This window comes from Spea bombifrons, chromosome 5, assembly GCF_027358695.1.
Source record: "Spea bombifrons isolate aSpeBom1 chromosome 5, aSpeBom1.2.pri, whole genome shotgun sequence".
Classification (NCBI taxonomy): domain Eukaryota; kingdom Metazoa; phylum Chordata; class Amphibia; order Anura; family Pelobatidae; genus Spea; species Spea bombifrons.
In genome coordinates this window covers 14052272-14060916 of record NC_071091.1, presented here as the reverse complement: position 1 = coordinate 14060916, position 8645 = coordinate 14052272, and positions in this window count along the sequence as shown.

The following is an 8645-nucleotide window of genomic DNA, read 5'->3' as shown; positions in this document are numbered from 1 at the left end:
CTATTTATATTTATTTAAATATGTATATATAGAAAGACCCTCAGGAAATTTGAAGCTTAATTTTACAAATAAATAATGTTTACAATTTTATTATGTTCAACAGGGAATGGTTGTTAGAACTTCGATGATTAAATGGAAGCCTCAAGTAAAATTGTTCATTTTAATATATGGTTTAAAAAAAATTCTATTCATGAAGAAAATACCAATATAACAATTAACCAGTATTTACCAAAGAAATTAAATAAATAATTATATCTACGTTTACATCACACCGCCAAGCGTCTCGTATACCTTGTGGGTGCTGATGACATAATAATTAACGAGCCCCCTCACTATATACATTTCTGTAGGTCTGAGAATTGTAGGAGCTGTAGATTAGGTAATGCTGGGAAGCTACATGCTGGTAACGTCGTATTTAGAAATATGGCCCACAATCACACTGTAAGAATTTAAACATTTTCTAATTTCCATGTTGGATTATTTACGGCAGGAGTAGCCCCAATGGGCATCTTATGGAGTACAAATTGCTTAATCTTTTTCCAGCTAAAAAGGACACCAAGTTACTGGAGTAATTTTATACAATATTTACTTAGCTTTTTAAGGGATCATTTAGTATTTTCTGTGTCGCTGATGGTCAACATCAAACCACCTTATTCACGTGCAATGTATCTCGGCTTCCCTAAGGAGATGGGTACTAAACGATCTCTGATTAGTGGGGTTAAATATAATGATTTATAATGGTTTGTTCTGAAATGGATAGTGCTCAGTTTCTTTTGGTTTTCTCTTTATGCAGATGAGACTCAAAGCTTTGTTTGAGCTACAGCTCTTTTTTTAGGATGGTTTAATAAAATATGCGATAATATTCATTCAAACTACTAATGAGAAAGTTGTCTATAATGATTAGAGATAATTGAGCTGCTACCTTTTGAGTCCTGAGAAGGGCTGGGCTTGGCTTATCAAACCGCCTGCGAGCCGAGGCAGCGAATTGCTGTAATTTTGCTAAATGATGTGTATACTCCAATGTCTTGTCTGTACAGACACTTTGTCCTATGCCTGGTTCACATGGACATGCAAGAAGAAGACCAAAATCGTAACAAGGAGACATTTTAGTCAGCCGGGGCCTGGTTTGCATCTTTTGAAGCAAAACCCAGCTATGATGATCAATTTAACCGGGAAGGTCTTCTGGGTATATCATACATACCGTATGGAAAGAACTGCTTGTGGAAAAGCCACATAATTTTCGACAATGTTCTTAAAATGGAATCATGATATTTTTTGTACCTTAATTTGTGTAATCAAAATATATGTGCCAAAAATTACATTTTTTTAAGAAAAGTCTTCCTAGTCTTTTTTTCATGGGGACAAACGTTATCTTTAAAGGGACAGTTACTAAATGTTGGACACTACTGAAAGTACTACCGTCTCTATTGTTGGCTGTTGTAGGGTCATCTTTGTGTTCTCTACCAATTGGGTCAAAGCCTGTGTGCATAAAGTTACTACATACTAGACTTGGGCACCAGGGGGCTCTTCGTGTTCGTCTTCGTGCTCGTCTTCGGGGAAAAAAAAATCTTCGTATTCCGCGAATATTCGCCCGTTCCTGTCTTCTCTTCGGGCGAATATTCGCGGACATTCTTCGTGCTCGTTTAATCTTCGTTTTCCTCCTGGTTGCCTAGCAGGGGTTAATACGGGGTTAATAACACATCACAGCAGCAGCAGCTGCCGTGAAGGTACGTGTGTGCAGCTCTATTGGTCGTTTCGGCAGGGGGCTGGTCTGGCATCAACGAGTGAATTGCAGAACTGCAGAATGCACTTCATTCGTTGATGGCAGGCGAGCCCCCTGCCGAAACGACCAATAGAGTTGCACACACATACCGAGGTGTACTGTCCATAGATGTTTAATAAAAGAATAGGGAATATTTTACATTTTTAAATTGATTTTGGACCACTTTACATGCCTAACATTTGCTACCTATTTACAATGGCATACTTTGCAACAACCCAACTTACTTATTGGACAGGACTGGAAAATAGCAGGACTGTCCACCAAAATCTTGGGTGTGTTGGCAGGTATGCTGATGGAAAAATGTTGGACAAGAACTAAAAAATAGCTTAGGGTTAATGTACGGTTATGTTTAAGATTAGTAGCAGTGCACTGGTTTGGTTAAAGATGGATTATGTCTAAATAATAATAATTTAATTTTAATGTTTTTTTTTTAAAAAAAAATAGGGGTTTATTTAAATGTATTTTAAAGTTAGATTTGTTATTTAGTACTTGATTATATTTATTAAATGTTTATAGTAGCGTTACCTACCAAGCTATAACTACCTATGTGTATTTGCATTTTGCATACCTAGTTTAGCTAAATTAGATGGGACAGGACTGGAAAAAAGCAGGACTGTCCCTGAAAAAGTTGGGTCTGTTGGCAGGTATGTGGATGGAAAAATGTTATAGGGTGAAGTGTGAGTTATAGTGTTAATGTAATGCTATTAGTGAGTGAAGGCCAGGGCAAATAACAAGGAAAACGTCCTTGTGTTTTGTGCATTGTAAGTGTGTGTGTATGTGTGTTATGTGTGATGTCACTGTGTGTTATATGTGTTATATGTGTTATTGTGTGTGTTATGTTTGGTTGGTTGTGTATCAGAAGGAAAATAATGAAATGGAAAAGGAAATGGGAAAGGCAAATGAGTGGGCAATTGGCGACCCGCTCACCTGTTTCACCCCAGGGCAAAGCACCCAAACACTGTCAGTCTTAGACGTTTGGCAGCAGACTTCCAGAGCTCAGACACAAGGCCCTAGCGTAAGCTGGCCACTCCGGCGGAGGTAGCAGGCGTTGCCACACCGCAAACAGAGGCAGCCAGGGGGGAGAAACTGCCCTTACCATTAGGGACATTTTGGGCATGACTCTAGCCAGGAAGCGAACTGGCAGAGAAGAGATGCTGGCACCACCACCAGCAGCAGCATTGAAAAGGCGAATGAGTGGGCAATTGGCGACCCACTCACCTGTTTCACCCCAGGGCAAAGCACCCAAACACTGTCAGTCTTAGACGTTTGGCAGCAGACTTCCAGAGCTCAGACACAAGGCCCTAGCGTAAGCTGGCCACTCCGGCGGAGGTAGCAGGCGTTGCCACACCGCAGACAGAGGCAGCCAGGGGGGAGAAACTGCCCTTACCATTAGGGACATTTGATTCATGACACTAGCCAGGAAGCGAACTGGCATCGAAGAGACACTGGCACCACCAGCAGCAGCAGCAGCAGCAGAATTGGGAAAGGCGAATGAGTGGGCAATTGGCGACCCACTCACCTGTTTCACCCCAGGGCAAAGCACCCAAACACTGTCAGTCTTAAACGTTTGGCAGCAGACTTCCAGAGCTCAGACACAAGGCCCTAGCGTAAGCTGGCCACTCCGGCGGAGGTAGCAGGCGTTGCCACACCGCAGACAGAGGCAGCCAGGGGGGAGAAACTGCCCTTACCATTAGGGACATTTGATTCATGACACTAGCCAGGAAGCGAACTGGCATCGAAGAGACACTGGCACCACCAGCAGCAGCAGCAGCAGCAGAATTGGGAAAGGCGAATGAGTGGGCAATTGGCGACCCACTCACCTGTTTCACCCCAGGGCAAAGCACCCAAACACTGTCAGTCTTAGACGTTTGGCAGCAGACTTCCAGAGCTCAGACACAAGGCCCTAGCGTAAGCTGGCCACTCCGGCGGAGGTAGCAGGCGTTGCCACACCGCAGACAGAGGCAGCCAGGGGGGAGAAACTGCCCTTACCATTAGGGACATTTGATTCATGACACTAGCCAGGAAGCGAACTGGCATCGAAGAGACACTGGCACCACCAGCAGCAGCAGCAGCAGCAGAATTGGGAAAGGCGAATGAGTGGGCAATTGGCGACCCACTCACCTGTTTCACCCCAGGGCAAAGCACCCAAACACTGTCAGTCTTAAACGTTTGGCAGCAGACTTCCAGAGCTCAGACACAAGGCCCTAGCGTAAGCTGGCCACTCCGGCGGAGGTAGCAGGCGTTGCCACACCGCAGACAGAGGCAGCCAGGGGGGAGAAACTGCCCTTACCATTAGGGACATTTGATTCATGACACTAGCCAGGAAGCGAACTGGCAGAGAAGAGACACTGGCACCACCACCAGCAGCAGCAGCAGAATTGGGAAAGGCGAATGAGTGGGCAATTGGCGACCCACTCACCTGTTTCACCCCAGGGCAAAGCACCCAAACACTGTCAGTCTTAGACGTTTGGCAGCAGACTTCCAGAGCTCAGACACAAGGCCCTAGCGTAAGCTGGCCACTCCGGCGGAGGTAGCAGGCGTTGCCACACCGCAGACAGAGGCAGCCAGGGGGGAGAAACTGCCCTTACAATTAGGGACATTTTGGGCATGACTCTAGCCAGGAAGCGAACTGGCAGAGAAGAGATGCTGGCACCACCACCACCACCACCACCACCAGCAGCATTGAAAAATTGGAAAGGCGAATGAGTGGGCAATTGGCGACCCACTCACCTGTTTCACCCCAGGGCAAAGCACCCAAACACTGTCAGTCTTAGACGTTTGGCAGCAGACTTCCAGAGCTCAGACACTAGGCCCTAGCGTAAGCTGGCCACTCCGGCGGAGGTAGCAGGCGTTGCCACACCGCAGACAGAGGCAGCCAGGGGGGAGAAACTGCCCTTACCATTAGGGACATTTGATTCATGACACTAGCCAGGAAGCGAACTGGCATCGAAGAGACACTGGCACCACCAGCAGCAGCAGCAGCAGCAGAATTGGGAAAGGCGAATGAGTGGGCAATTGGCGACCCACTCACCTGTTTCACCCCAGGGCAAAGCACCCAAACACTGTCAGTCTTAGACGTTTGGCAGCAGACTTCCAGAGCTCAGACACTAGGCCCTAGCGTAAGCTGGCCACTCCGGCGGAGGTAGCAGGCGTTGCCACACCGCAGACAGAGGCAGCCAGGGGGGAGAAACTGCCCTTACCATTAGGGACATTTGATTCATGACACTAGCCAGGAAGCGAACTGGCATCGAAGAGACACTGGCACCACCAGCAGCAGCAGCAGCAGCAGAATTGGGAAAGGCGAATGAGTGGGCAATTGGCGACCCACTCACCTGTTTCACCCCAGGGCAAAGCACCCAAACACTGTCAGTCTTAGACGTTTGGCAGCAGACTTCCAGAGCTCAGACACTAGGCCCTAGCGTAAGCTGGCCACTCCGGCGGAGGTAGCAGGCGTTGCCACACCGCAGACAGAGGCAGCCAGGGGGGAGAAACTGCCCTTACCATTAGGGACATTTGATTCATGACACTAGCCAGGAAGCGAACTGGCATCGAAGAGACACTGGCACCACCAGCAGCAGCAGCAGCAGCAGAATTGGGAAAGGCGAATGAGTGGGCAATTGGCGACCCACTCACCTGTTTCACCCCAGGGCAAAGCACCCAAACACTGTCAGTCTTAGACGTTTGGCAGCAGACTTCCAGAGCTCAGACACAAGGCCCTAGCGTAAGCTGGCCACTCCGGCGGAGGTAGCAGGCGTTGCCACACCGCAAACAGACGCAGCCAGAGGGGAGAAACTGCCCTTACCACTAGGGACATTTTGGGCATGACTCTAGCCAGGAAGCGAACTGGCAGAGAAGAGATGCTGGCACCACCACCACCACCAGCAGCAGCATTGAAAAATGGGAAAGGCGAATGAGTGGGCAATTGGCGACCCACTCACCTGTTTCACCCCAGGGCAAAGCACCCAAACACTGTCAGTCTTAGACGTTTGGCAGCAGACTTCCAGAGCTCAGACACTAGGCCCTAGCGTAAGCTGGCCACTCCGGCGGAGGTAGCAGGCGTTGCCACACCGCAGACAGACGCAGCCAGAGGGGAGAAACTGCCCTTACCACTAGGGACATTTTGGGCATGACTCTAGCCAGGAAGCGAACTGGCAGAGAAGAGATGCTGGCACCACCACCAGCAGCAGCATTGAAAAGGCGAATGAGTGGGCAATTGGCGAACCAATCACCTGTTTCACCCCAGGGCAAAGCATCCAAACACTGTCAGTCCTTGGCGTTTGGGAGCGGACTTCCAGAGCTCAGACACAAGGCCCTAGCGTAAGCTGGCTACATTGGCGGAGGTAGCAGGCGTTGCCACACCGCAGCAAGTGCAACCAGGGGGGAGAAACTGCCCTCACCATCAGGGACATTCGAGGCATGACACTAGCCAGGAAGCGAACTGGCATTGAAGAGAGACACTGGCACCACCACCAGCAGCAGCAGAATTGGGAAAGGCGAATGAGTGGGCAATTGACGACCCGCTCACCTGTTTCACCCCAGGGCAAAGCATCCAAACACTGTCAGTCCTTGGCGTTTGGGAGCGGACTTCCAGAGCTCAGACACAAGGCCCTAGCGTAAGCTGGCTACATTGGCGGAGGTAGCAGGCGTTGCCACACCGCAGCAAGTGCAACCAGGGGGGAGAAACTGCCCTTACCATAAGGGACAATTAAGGCATGACACTAGCCAGGAAGCGAACTGGCAGAGAAGAGATGCTGGCACCACCAGCAGCAGCAGCAGCAGCAGCAGCAGCAGCAGCATTGGAAAAGGCAAATGAGTGGGCAATTGACGACCCGCTCACCTGTTTCACCCCAGGGCAAAGCATCCAAAGACTGTCAGTCCTTGGCGTTTGGGAGCGGACTTCCAGAGCTCAGACACAAGGCCCTAGCGTAAGCTGGCTACATTGGCGTAGGTAGCAGGCGTTGCCACACCGCAGCAAGTGCAACCAGGGGGGAGAAACTGCCCTTACCATAAGGGACAATTAAGGCATGACACTAGCCAGGAAGCGAACTGGCAGAGAAGAGATGCTGGCACCACCAGCAGCAGCAGCAGCAGCAGCAGCAGCAGCATTGGAAAAGGCAAATGAGTGGGCAATTGACGACCCGCTCACCTGTTTCACCCCAGGGCAAAGCATCCAAAGACTGTCAGTCCTTGGCGTTTGGGAGCGGACTTCCAGAACTCAGACACAAGGCCCTAGCGTAAGCTGGCTACATTGGCGGAGGTAGCAGGCGTTGCCACACCGCAGCAAGTGCAACCAGGGGGGAGAAACTGCCCTTACCATAAGGGACATTTGAGGCATGACACTAGCCAGGAAGCGAACTGGCAGAGAAGAGACACTGGCACCACCACCAGCAGCAGCATTGGAAAAGGCGAATGAGTGGGCAATTGACGACCCGCTCACCTGTTTCACCCCAGGGCAAAGCATCCAAAGACTGTCAGTCCTTGGCGTTTGGGAGCGGACTTCCAGAACTCAGACACAAGGCCCTAGCGTAAGCTGGCTACACCGGCGGAGGTAGCAGGCGTTGCCACACCGCAGCAAGTGCAACCAGGGGGGAGAAACTACCCTCACCATCAGGGACATTCGAGGCATGACACTAGCCAGGAAGCGAACTGGCATTGAAGAGAGACACTGGCACCACCACCAGCAGCAGCAGAATTGGGAAAGGCGAATGAGTGGGCAATTGACGACCCGCTCACCTGTTTCACCCCAGGGCAAAGCATCCAAACACTGTCAGTCCTTGGCGTTTGGGAGCGGACTTCCAGAGCTCAGACACAAGGCCCTAGCGTAAGCTGGCTACATTGGCGGAGGTAGCAGGCGTTGCCACACCGCAGCAAGTGCAACCAGGGGGGAGAAACTACCCTCACCATCAGGGACATTCGAGGCATGACACTAGCCAGGAAGCGAACTGGCATTGAAGAGAGACACTGGCACCACCACCAGCAGCAGCAGCAGCATTGGAAAAGGCGAATGAGTGGGCAATTGACGACCCGCTCACCTGTTTCACCCCAGGGCAAAGCATCCAAAAACTGTCAGTCCTTGGCGTTTGGGAGCGGACTTCCAGAACTCAGACACAAGGCCCTAGCGTAAGCTGGCTACACCGGCGGAGGTAGCAGGCGTTGCCACACCGCAGCAAGTGCAACCAGGGGGGAGAAACTACCCTCACCATCAGGGACATTCGAGGCATGACACTAGCCAGGAAGCGAACTGGCATTGAAGAGAGACACTGGCACCACCACCAGCAGCAGCAGAATTGGGAAAGGCGAATGAGTGGGCAATTGACGACCCGCTCACCTGTTTCACCCCAGGGCAAAGCATCCAAGCACTGTCAGTCCTTGGCGTTTGGGAGCAGACCTACAGAACTCAGACACAAGGCCCTAGCGTAAGCTGGCTACACCGGCGGAGGTAGCAGGCGTTGCCACACCGCAGCAAGTGCAACCAGGGGGGAGAAACTACCCTTACCATCAGGGACATTCGAGGCATGACACTAGCCAGGAAGCGAACTGGCATTGAAGAGAGACACTGGCACCACCACCAGCAGCAGCAGAATTGGGAAAGGCGAATGAGTGGGCAATTGACGACCCGCTCACCTGTTTCACCCCAGGGCAAAGCATCCAAGCACTGTCAGTCCTTGGCGTTTGGGAGCAGACCTACAGAACTCAGACACAAGGCCCTAGCATAAGCTAGCTACACCGGCGGAGGTAGCAGGCGTTGCCACACCGCAGCAAGTGCAACCAGGGGGGAGAAACTACCCTTTCCATTAGGGACATCTGAGGCATGATTTCAGCCAGGAAGCGAACTGGCAAAAGATACTGGCACCACCACCAG